We start from the raw sequence: 12,126 nt of genomic DNA, 5'->3' as shown, positions 1-12,126 counted from the left end.
TTTGGGACTTAGCCGATTTTTCGATCAATACCATATGACCCATCAGGGTCCTTTGCTTCATATAAGTTTGCCTTGCTTGGTGTGGTAACATTTGAGTGTAGTTCTGACATCATCATTTTGGGACTTAGCCGATTTTTCGTAAAATACCATATGACCCATCAGGGTCCTTTGCTTCATATAAGTTTGCCTTGCTTGGTGTGGTAACATTTGAGTGTAGTTCTGACATCACCATTTTGGGACTTAGCCGATTTTTCGTAAAATACCATATGACCCATATGGGTCCTTTCCTTCATATAAGTTTGCCTTGCTTGGTGTGGTAACACATGAGTGTAGTTCTGACATCCCCATTTTGGGACTTAGCCGATTTTTCGTAAAATACCATATGACCCATCAGGGTCCTTTCCTTCATATAAGTTTGCCTTGCTTGATGTGGTAACATTTGAGTGTAGTTCAGACATCCCCATTTTGGGACTTAGCCGATTTTTCGATCCATACCATATGACCCATCAGGGTCCTTGCCTTCATATAAGTTTGCCTTGCTTGGTGTGGTAACATTTTAGTGTAGTTCTGACATCACCATTTTGGGACTTAGCCGATTTTTCGTAAAATACCATATGACCCATCAGGGTCCTTGCCTTCATATAAGTTTGCCTTGCTTGGTGTGGTAACATTTTAGTGTAGTTCTGACATCACCATTTTGGGACTTAGCCGATTTTTCGTAAAATACCATATGACCCATCAGGGTCCTTTGCTTCATATAAGCTTGCCTTGCTTGGTGTGGTAACACATGAGTGTAGTTCTGACATCCCCATTTTGGGACTTAGCCGATTTTTCGACCAATACCATATGACCCATCAGGGTCCTTTGCTTCATATAAGTTTGCCTTGCTTGGTGTGGTAACATTTGAGTGTAGTTCTGACATCCCCATTTTGGGACTTAGCCGATTTTTCGTAAAATACCATATGACCCATCAGGGTCCTTTGCTTCATATAAGTTTGCCTTGCTTGGTGTTGTAACCTTTGAGTGTAGTTCTGACATCATCATTTTGGGACTTAGCCGATTTTTCGTAAAATACCATATGACCCATCAGGGTCCTTTGCTTCATATAAGTTTGCCTTGCTTGATGTGGTAACATTTGAGTGTAGTTCTGACATCCCCATTTTGGGACTTAGCCGATTTTTCGTAAAATACCATATGACCCATCAGGGTCCTTTGCTTCATATAAGTTTGCCTTGCTTGGTGTGGTAACATTTGAGTGTAGTTCTGACATCCCCATTTTGGGACTTAGCCGATTTTTCGTAAAATACCATATGACCCATCAGGGTCCTTTGCTTCATATAAGTTTGCCTTGCTTGGTATGGTAACTTGTTAGTGTAGTTCTGACATCATCATTTTGGGACTTAGCCGATTTTTCGTAAAATACCATATGACCCATCAGGGTCCTTGCCTTCATATAAGTTTGCCTTGCTTGGTGTGGTAACATTTGAGTGTAGTTCTGACATCCCCATTTTGGGACTTAGCCGATTTTTCGTAAAATACCATATGACCCATCAGGGTCCTTTGCTTCATATAAGTTTGCCTTGCTTGGTGTGGTAACATTTGAGTGTAGTTCTGACATCCCCATTTTGGGACTTAGCCGATTTTTCGTAAAATACCATATGACCCATCAGGGTCCTTTGCTTCATATAAGTTTGCCTTGCTTGGTGTTGTAACCTTTGAGTGTAGTTCTGACATCATCATTTTGGGACTTAGCCGATTTTTCGTAAAATACCATATGACCCATCAGGGTCCTTGCATTCATATAAGTTTGCCTTGCTTGATGTGGTAACATTTGAGTGTAGTTCAGACATCCCCATTTTGGGACTTAGCCGATTTTTCGTAAAATACCATATGACCCATCAGGGTCCTTTGCTTCATATAAGTTTGCCTTGCTTGGTGTGGTAACATTTGAGTGTAGTTCTGACATCCCCATTTTGGGACTTAGCCGATTTTTCGATCCATACCATATGACCCATCAGGGTCCTTGCCTTCATATAAGTTTGCCTTGCTTGGTGTGGTAACATTTTAGTGTAGTTCTGACATCACCATTTTGGGACTTAGCCGATTTTTCGTAAAATACCATATGACCCATCAGGGTCCTTGCCTTCATATAAGTTTGCCTTGCTTGGTGTGGTAACATTTTAGTGTAGTTCTGACATCACCATTTTGGGACTTAGCCGATTTTTCGATCAATACCATATGACCCATCAGGGTCCTTTGCTTCATATAAGTTTGCCTTGCTTGGTGTGGTAACACATGAGTGTAGTTCTGACATCCCCATTTTGGGACTTAGCCGATTTTTCGACCAATACCATATGACCCATCAGGGTCCTTTGCTTCATATAAGTTTGCCTTGCTTGGTGTGGTAACATTTGAGTGTAGTTCTGACATCCCCATTTTGGGACTTAGCCGATTTTTCGTAAAATACCATATGACCCATCAGGGTCCTTTGCTTCATATAAGTTTGCCTTGCTTGGTGTTGTAACCTTTGAGTGTAGTTCTGACATCATCATTTTGGGACTTAGCCGATTTTTCGTAAAATACCATATGACCCATCAGGGTCCTTTGCTTCATATAAGTTTGCCTTGCTTGATGTGGTAACATTTGAGTGTAGTTCTGACATCCCCATTTTGGGACTTAGCCGATTTTTCGTAAAATACCATATGACCCATCAGGGTCCTTTGCTTCATATAAGTTTGCCTTGCTTGGTGTGGTAACATTTGAGTGTAGTTCTGACATCCCCATTTTGGGACTTAGCCGATTTTTCGTAAAATACCATATGACCCATCAGGGTCCTTTGCTTCATATAAGTTTGCCTTGCTTGGTATGGTAACTTGTTAGTGTAGTTCTGACATCATCATTTTGGGACTTAGCCGATTTTTCGTAAAATACCATATGACCCATCAGGGTCCTTGCCTTCATATAAGTTTGCCTTGCTTGGTGTGGTAACATTTGAGTGTAGTTCTGACATCCCCATTTTGGGACTTAGCCGATTTTTCGTAAAATACCATATGACCCATCAGGGTCCTTTGCTTCATATAAGTTTGCCTTGCTTGGTGTGGTAACATTTGAGTGTAGTTCTGACATCCCCATTTTGGGACTTAGCCGATTTTTCGATCAATTCCATATGACCCATCAGGGTCCTTGCCTTCATATAAGTTTGCCTTGCTTGGTGTGGTAACACATGAGTGTAGTTCTGACATCCCCATTTTGGGACTTAGCCGATTTTTCGTAAAATACCATATGACCCATCAGGGTCCTTTGCTTCAAGTTGAGATGGGAGATAATTCACCAATAAGTCGCAAGTGTACGACTTTTTTGGGATTTTTTCGGGTGTATCGAGCTTCGGCATAGCCATACCGTTTATGTTTCTCATTTTTTTATTTGACTAGTCGTAAGTACTCGAGTAGATGAAACTTTTTGCCGAAGACACCATGCCTCGGAAACGACTCCTTCATGCTCAAAATTGGGGCCAAAGGTGATTTTTGTTACTTTTTCTTAGGGGGCCCAACACTTAGAAAATTTTCAAAATCGCGATTTTTCGATTGAGAGCTAGCGCTTTGCGGTCTTCGGCAATGTTTTAGATCTTGATGAGATAAGACTTTTTGGCCATGAGACATTTACCCCTCCGACCCCTCCTTCCCCCCGCAAATCGCCCCACAAAGTGCAATTTTTGCTTTTTCACCTCTTTGCACGCACTGTTCGGCCCAAATGGCCACTTTCTATGGGTCTGAGCGCTTTGCGGTCTTCGGCAAACTTATAGATCGTACCAATTCCTAATTATAATTATTCCCCACCACCTTCGTACCTCTTCATCCCTGGCCACTATTCGCGTACCAAGGTAATTTTTGTTCATTTTGTCAACATTTTTCATTTTTGACTGCTTATATCGGCCTTGCCATGAACCGATAGCGCTTCGCTGTGTTCTAACGTAAGTTAGTACTACTCAATACCTTTCCAAATCATGTCTAAGATTGCCATTTGCTTGCATACAGCCGGAGCTATGAGCGATACCGTAAAAAGTACTGAAACTTGGAAAAATCGTTGGATCGCCCATATCCCCCCTTTGGGGGCCAGATATCGAAAAAAGTTCTGATTCAAAAAGTTGCGCATCAACGTGTTCTAGTTATGTCTAGAACATTTCACTTCGCTAGCTGGCCTGCAACTTAGCCGTAATTGGGATTTTAGGGTGTTCTTGGAGGGCCCATTTCCTGCGACTTGGTATCTTTTGGGCCCTATGTTTCGCTAATATCTCCACGAGTTTTCCAGATAGCGTTCTCATACTTTCAGGGTGTTTAGAGCACTTCAAGACCTTTCCAACGCTATGCCGTTTGCTTCGCTCGGACATCTACAGCCGAAGTTATTCGAGGTACTTGGTACCTTACCCTGTTTTCTCAGTACTTGGTCGAAAATTTCGATCAGCCATATGACCGACTTGGACAACCCTGGGCGGGTTGACCCCATATAACTAAACTTTTGTCTCGTAAAGGCAAACTTATAAATGTTCTACGTCAACTCGCTATCTCGTACCGCCTTGACGGTATACTTGGTTCAAGGGCCATTTCCAGCGACTTGGTCGCAATTTCGCTCTAAGTTTCGCTAATACCTTCGTCCGTGGACATGGTTATTTTTTGTTCGTATTTTTCCTTGATAGTCCCACTCAGGACTATTCCATACCAGAGTCAAGCGTCCCGCTAAGTGCCATACAGCCTGAGTTATAATTCATGAAAGGTACCTCTACCAGTTTTTGCCATACTTGGGTGCTAACCATGAATCAGCCATATCTCCACTTTGGAGGCCAGCTACCGCCTGGGCCACATATACTTTTTTGTTGGTCATACCATGCACAGTTTATAATTGTTCTACGCCAACTAGCTATCTCTTCTCCAACTTGCCGTTATTCTTGGTCCAAGTCCCATTTCGTTCGTTTTTGGACCCATTTTGCTATATGATTCACTAATAGCTTCGGCCATGGACAAGCTGATTTTCTATTTTTATTTTTCCTTGATAGTTCCACTCAAAATCATTCCAAAACACCCCGCAACTCGTCGCTCGGTGGCAAACTGACCGAGTTATAATTCATGAAAGGTACCTCAATTTGGTACACCACGTGGTCGGCCCAAAACATAAACCGACCAAACGACCGACTTGGAGCACCCTGATCGGGTTGCTCCCATATAATGAAATTTGCGTCTATACCCGCCCAACGTATGAATATTCTACGCCAAGTCGCTATCTCTTACCGGTCAGCCGGTATTCACCTTTCAAGGGTGGTTTTGGTCAAGTGCCATTTCCTGCGACTTGGTCCCCGAATTGGACCATCATCACCTAAAATCTCCGTGGTCTTTCAACTCAGCCTCATGAAACTTTCAGGGTAGATAGGTCTCCCCAAGACCTTTCCAACGGTATGCCGTTTGTCTTGCTCGGCCATCTACAGCCGAAGTTATTTATGGTACTTGGTACCTTACCCTGTTTTTTCCATACTTGTTCGTACTTGGGTACAAACTTTGGATCGCCCATATCTCCACTTTGGAGGCCAGCCAGCACCTTGGCCCCAAATACTTTTTTGTTGGTCATACTATGCCCAAAATATAAATGTTCTACGTCAACTTGCTATCTCTTCTCCAACTTGCCGTTATTCTTGGTCCAAGTCCCATTTCATTCGTTTTTGGACCCATTTTGCTATATGTTTCACTAATAGCTTCGGCCATGGACAAGCTGATTTTCTATTTGTATTTTTGCTTGATAGTCCCACTCAAGACCATTCCAAAACACACCGCAGCTTGTCGCTCGGTGGCAAACTGACCGAGTTATAATTCATGAAAGGTACCTCAACTTGGTACACCACGTGGTCGGCCCAAACCATAAACCGACCAAACGACCGACTTGGAGCACCCTGACCGGGTTGGCCCCATATAATGAAAGTTGCGTCTCTACACGCCCAACTTATGAATATTCTACGTCAAGTCGCTATCTCTTACCGGTAAGCCGGTATTCACCTTCCAAGGGGGATTTTGGTCAAGTGCCATTTCCTGCGACTTGGTCCCCGAATACGACCATCATCACCTAATATCTCCGTGGTCTTTCAACTCAGCCTCATGAAACTTTCAGGGTAGATAGGTCTCCCCGAGACCTTTCCAACGGTGAGCCGTTTGCCTCGCTCGGCCATATACAGCCGAAGTTATTAATGGTACTTGGTACCTTACCCTGTTTTTTCCATACTTGTTCGTACTTGGGTACAAACTTTGTATCGCCCATATCTCCACTTTGGAGGCCAGCCAGCACCTTGGCCCCAAATACTTTTTTGTTGGTCATACTATGCCCAAAATATAAATGTTCTACGTCAACTTGCTATCTCTTCTCCAACTTGCCGTTATTCTTGGTCCAAGTCCCATTTCATTCGTTTTTGGACCCATTTTGCTATATGTTTCACTAATAGCTTCGGCCATGGACAAGCTGATTTTCTATTTGTATTTTTGCTTGATAGTCCCACTCAAGACCATTCCAAAACACACCGCAGCTTGTCGCTCGGTGGCAAACTGACCGAGTTATAATTCATGAAAGGTACCTCAACTTGGTACACCACGTGGTCGGCCCAAACCATAAACCGACCAAACGACCGACTTGGAGCACCCTGACCGGGTTGGCCCCATATAATGAAAGTTGCGTCTCTACACGCCCAACTTATGAATATTCTACGTCAAGTCGCTATCTCTTACCGGTAAGCCGGTATTCACCTTCCAAGGGGGATTTTGGTCAAGTGCCATTTCCTGCGACTTGGTCCCCGAATACGACCATCATCACCTAATATCTCCGTGGTCTTTCAACTCAGCCTCATGAAACTTTCAGGGTAGATAGGTCTCCCCGAGACCTTTCCAACGGTGAGCCGTTTGCCTCGCTCGGCCATATACAGCCGAAGTTATTAATGGTACTTGGTACCTTACCCTGTTTTTTCCATACTTGTTCGTACTTGGGTACAAACTTTGTATCGCCCATATCTCCACTTTGGAGGCCAGCTAGCACCTTGGCCCCATATACTTTTTTGTTGGTCATGCCATGCACCAAATATAATTGTTCTACGCCAACTTGCTATCTCTTCTCCAACTTGCCGTTATTCTTGGTCCAATTCCCATTTCATTCGTTTTTGGACCCATTTTGCTATATGTTTCACTAATAGCTTCGGCCATGGACAAGCTGATTTTCGATTGGTATTTTTCCTTGATAGTCCCACTCAAGACCATTCCAAAACACACCGCAGCTTGTCGCTCGGTGGCAAACTGACCAAGTTATAATTCATGAAAGGTACCTCAACTTGGCACACCACGTGGTCGGCCCAAACCATAAACCAACCAAACGACCGACTTGGAGCACCCTGACCGGGTTGGCCCCATATAATAAAAGTTGCGTCTCTACACGCCCAACTTATGAATATTCTACGCCAAGTCGCTATCTCTTACCGGTAAGCCGGTATTCACCTTCCAAGGGTGATTTTGGTCAAGCGCCATTTCCTGCGACTTGGTCCCCGAATTGGACCATCATCACCTAATATCTCCGTGGTCTTTCAACTCAGCCTCATGAAACTTTCAGGGTAGATAGGTCTCCCCAAGACCTTTCCAACGGTGAGCCGTTTGCCTCGCTCGGCCATCTACAGCCGAAGTTATTAATGGTACTTGGTACCTTACCCTGTTTTTTCCATACTTGTTCGTACTTGGGTACAAACTTTGGATCGCCCATATCTCCACTTTGGAGGCCAGCCAGCACCTTGGCCCCATATACTTTTTTGTTGGTGATACCATGCACCAAATATAATTGTTCTACGCAAGCTTGCTATCTCTTCTCCAACTTGCGGTTATTTTTGACTCAAGTCCCATTTCCATAGTTTTTGGTACCAATTTGCTCTATGTTTCGCTAATAGCTTCGCCCAAGGACTTTGTGATTTTTTGTTCGCATTTTTCCTAAATAGTCCCACTCAAGACTATTCCAAATCACACCTTAGCTTGTCGCTCAGTGCCATACAGCCAGAGTTTTAATTCATGAAAGGTACATCACCTTGGTACACCACGTGGTCGGTCCAAACCATCAACCAACCATATGACCGACTTCGAGTCGAGCTAGCGGCTAGGCTCAATATAATGAAATGCGTGTCTTGATGCGGGCTACTGACGGTCTGAACAATGTAGCTCGCTAGCTCGTCTCTAAACTTGTGTTTTGGTCGAATATTGGGTGTTCATGTACCACTTCGGGTAACATGGACTTTGGTGCAACTTTACCACTTGTGCACTTAATAACTTCCCGGTCATTCAAGTCTTTGCCTTCATACTTTCAGGGTAGTTAGGTCTCGTCGAGACCTTTCCATACATATGCCAAACTCATCGATCGGACATCTATAGCCCGAGTTATTCGCGGTACACCGTACCTTACCCTGTTTTTTCCTCAATTGGGTACAAACCTTGGAACACCCATATCGCCCCTTTAGAGACTAGCTGGCACGTTGGCCTCATATAATGATAAGTGCACCTCAACTAGGGCTACTGACGGTCAGAACATTTCAACTTGCTAGCTCGGGCCCACACTTGTGTTTTTCTCGAATATATGGTTCAAGTGTGCCACTTTGGGCACTTTTGGACATTTTGTCCCCACACAACTTTCTTGCCTTGGTAGATAGGGTCTTGTGATCTTGGGCAAAAAGATGCACCAAGATAAAGTCTAACTTTCGTTCTTGTACCGCAAAGCGCTATCTCAAACACCCGAGGAGATAGAAAGTGATTATGTTCGGTATATCGGTCTTCCATGGCCTACTATGGTAAACCCCTGCAGGTATGCAACCGAAGGTGCTTGGTACATGTATTTGGTGCAATATCGGTGCAAAGTAGGTGTTTCCTTGATCGGGCTATAACTTTCTTGGTTGATGTTGGATTGCTTTGCGGTCTTCGGGGGATAGTTAGGGAACATGTTGGCCAACATTTCCTTATTCCTCAGCCTGGCCGTACCTCTTACCGTCTAGGCGGTATACATGCTCTAAGTTGGAACTTGTGTTCCTTTGGGTAACTTCTCTGACTTTGACGCTTAATAACTTTCGTTCATATGCAGTCTAAGCTCTGCAACTCTCAGGAAAGCTAGTACTACTCATTTCCTTTCCATATCAGTCTTTGGCTTGTCGATCCGATGTCTACAGCCTTACTTATTCACGTTCCCTGTGAAGGTAGGTTTTTGCCCATTTTCCAGTTCATGTGGTAACATTCCCAGACTTTGCCGGCTTTCTCTTCATGTGGTAACTTGCTTGCTCATGTGGTAACTTGGAAGTGTATTTCTGACAGACCCAATCTGGGACTTAGCCGATTTTTCTCTGCATATTATATGGATCCATCACTAGGCCATCTTGCTTGCTCATGTGGTAACTTGGAAGTGTATTTCTGACAGACCCAATCTGGGACTTAGCCGATTTTTCTCTTCATATCATATGGATCCATCACTAGGCCATCTTGCTTGCTTGTGTGGTAACTTGATAGTGTATGTCTGACAGACCCAATCTGGGACTTAGCCGATTTTTCTCTTCATATCATATGGATCCATCACTAGGCCATCTTGCTTGCTTGTGTGGTAACTTGGAAGTGTATTTCTGACAGACCCAATCTGGGACTTAGCCGATTTTTCTCTTCATATTATATGGATCCTGGACTTAGCCGATTTTTCTCTTCATATCATATGGATCCATCACTAGGCCATCTTGCTTGCTTGTGTGGTAACTTGGAAGTGTATTTCTGACAGACCCAATCTGGGACTTAGCCGATTTTTCTCTTCATATCATATGGATCCATCACTAGGCCATCTTGCTTGCTTGTGTGGTAACTTGGAAGTGTATTTCTGACAGACCCAATCTGGGACTTAGCCGATTTTTCTCTTCATATTATATGGATCCTGGACTTAGCCGATTTTTCTCTTCATATCATATGGATCCATCACTAGGCCATCTTGCTTGCTTGTGTGGTAACTTGGAAGTGTATTTCTGACAGACCCAATCTGGGACTTAGCCGATTTTTCTCTTCATATTATATGGATCCTGGACTTAGCCGATTTTTCTCTTCATATCATATGGATCCATCACTAGGCCATCTTGCTTGCTTGTGTGGTAACTTGGAAGTGTATTTCTGACAGACCCAATCTGGGACTTAGCCGATTTTTCTCTTCATATTATATGGATCCTGGACTTAGCCGATTTTTCTCTTCATATCATATGGATCCATCACTAGGCCATCTTGCTTGCTTGTGTGGTAACTTGATAGTGTATTTCCGACAGACCCAATCTCGGACTTAGCCGATTTTTCTCTTCATATTATATGGTTCCATCACTAGGCCATCTTGCTTGCTTGTGTGGTATCTTGAAAGTGTATGTCTGACAGACCCAATCTCGGACTTAGCCGATTTTTCTCTTCATATAATATGGATCCTGGACTTAGCCTGTTATTAGGTTATTATATATGGATCCTGGACTTAGCCGATTATTAGGTTATTATATATGGATCCTGGACTTAGCCGATTTTTCTCTTCATATAATATGGATCCGGGACTTAGCCGATTATTAGGTTATTATATATGGATCCTGGACTTAGCCGATATTTCTCTTCATATAATATGGATCCGGGACTTAGCCAATTTTTCTCTTCATATAATATGGATCCGGGACTTAGCCGATTTTTCTCTTCATATAATATGGATCCGGGACTTAGCCAATTTTTCTCTTCATGTGGTAACGTATGCCAATCGCTCACAAGTCATGGGATAAGGGTACTTGTGTTCTTCCATCTTCTAAGTCCCGCACGGGGACATCGTGATCGCCCCAAGTCCGGAATAGCGCCAAGTCAAGCCCCACGGTGGCCGTGCAGGACCTGTTAGCGGCGGCCCCACTGACAGCACTAATCCGGACTTAGAAATTATATCTTTCTAATCGAACACCACACACGCAACACCACCATACCACCATCTCCTTGCAAGTACCTAAGTACCCGCAACTCCATGGTGAAGGCAATGTCACTCCATCACCAACCTCTTTGCATTGCAAGCACTTGCGTACCTACAACACTCCGAAGAAGGCAACGGCGCGCGATGCTCGACTCCACACACCTCACCACACCACACCACCGATGGCCAGCCAGCCAGCCAGCCCAGCTAAGGGCTAACCCACCAACCAACCACCAATGGCCTAGGCCAGCCGGATCCCACCTTCAAGTCCAAGCACAGCCAAGTGCAAGTACCGCCAAGTGTTCACCAACCAACCATCACACCAGGTCAGCCGGCCAGTACCCACCTTCAAGTGCCATTACCCTCGGGTGCAAGCCCAATCAAGTGTTAACCAACCAACCCGGCCAAGGCAGCCAACAGGCCGGCACCCTACAGCACCGACCCGCCATCACCACCTCAACCGTTGACCATGCAAGTGGCCTCGGACAACAGGTGACACCCGAAGTACATCCGAAGAACGTATATCAAGTGTTTGCTCACCAAGTCCTCAACCAACCCCAAGTACCCGGAGGTACCCAGAGTGTTGGATCCGCCAACCCGTCCCGGCACTCCAAGTCCTTGCGAACCCAAAGTGTTTGCCCGGTAGGGCCATTGTATCACAACGCTTGCGACCATGCAAGTGGCCTCGAACAAGGTGACAGGGGTATCTTCACCAAGTCCTCAACCAACCCCAAGTACCCGGAGGTACCCAGAGTGTTGGGTCCGCCAACCACTACCAGCACTCCAAGTCCTTGCGAACCCAAAGTGTTTGCCCGGTAGGGCCATTAGACCACAACGCTTGCTAACCATGCAAGTGGCCTCGGACAACAGGTGACACCCGAAGTACATCCGAAGAGTGTATATCAAGTGTTTGCTCACCAAGTCCTCAACCAACCCCAAGTACCCGGAGGTACCCAGAGTGTTGGGTCCGCCAACCACTACCAGCACTCTAAGTCCTCGCGAACCCAAAGTGTTTGCCCGGTAGGGCCATTAGACCACAACGCTTGCTAACCATGCAAGTGGTCTCGGACAACAGGCGATACCCGAAGTACATCCGAAGAGTGTATATCAAGTGTTTGTTCACCAAGT

This window comes from Anopheles ziemanni, assembly GCF_943734765.1.
Source record: "Anopheles ziemanni chromosome X unlocalized genomic scaffold, idAnoZiCoDA_A2_x.2 X_unloc_43, whole genome shotgun sequence".
NCBI classification, from domain to species: Eukaryota; Metazoa; Arthropoda; class Insecta; order Diptera; family Culicidae; genus Anopheles; species Anopheles ziemanni.
This window is presented reverse-complemented; position numbering follows the sequence as displayed.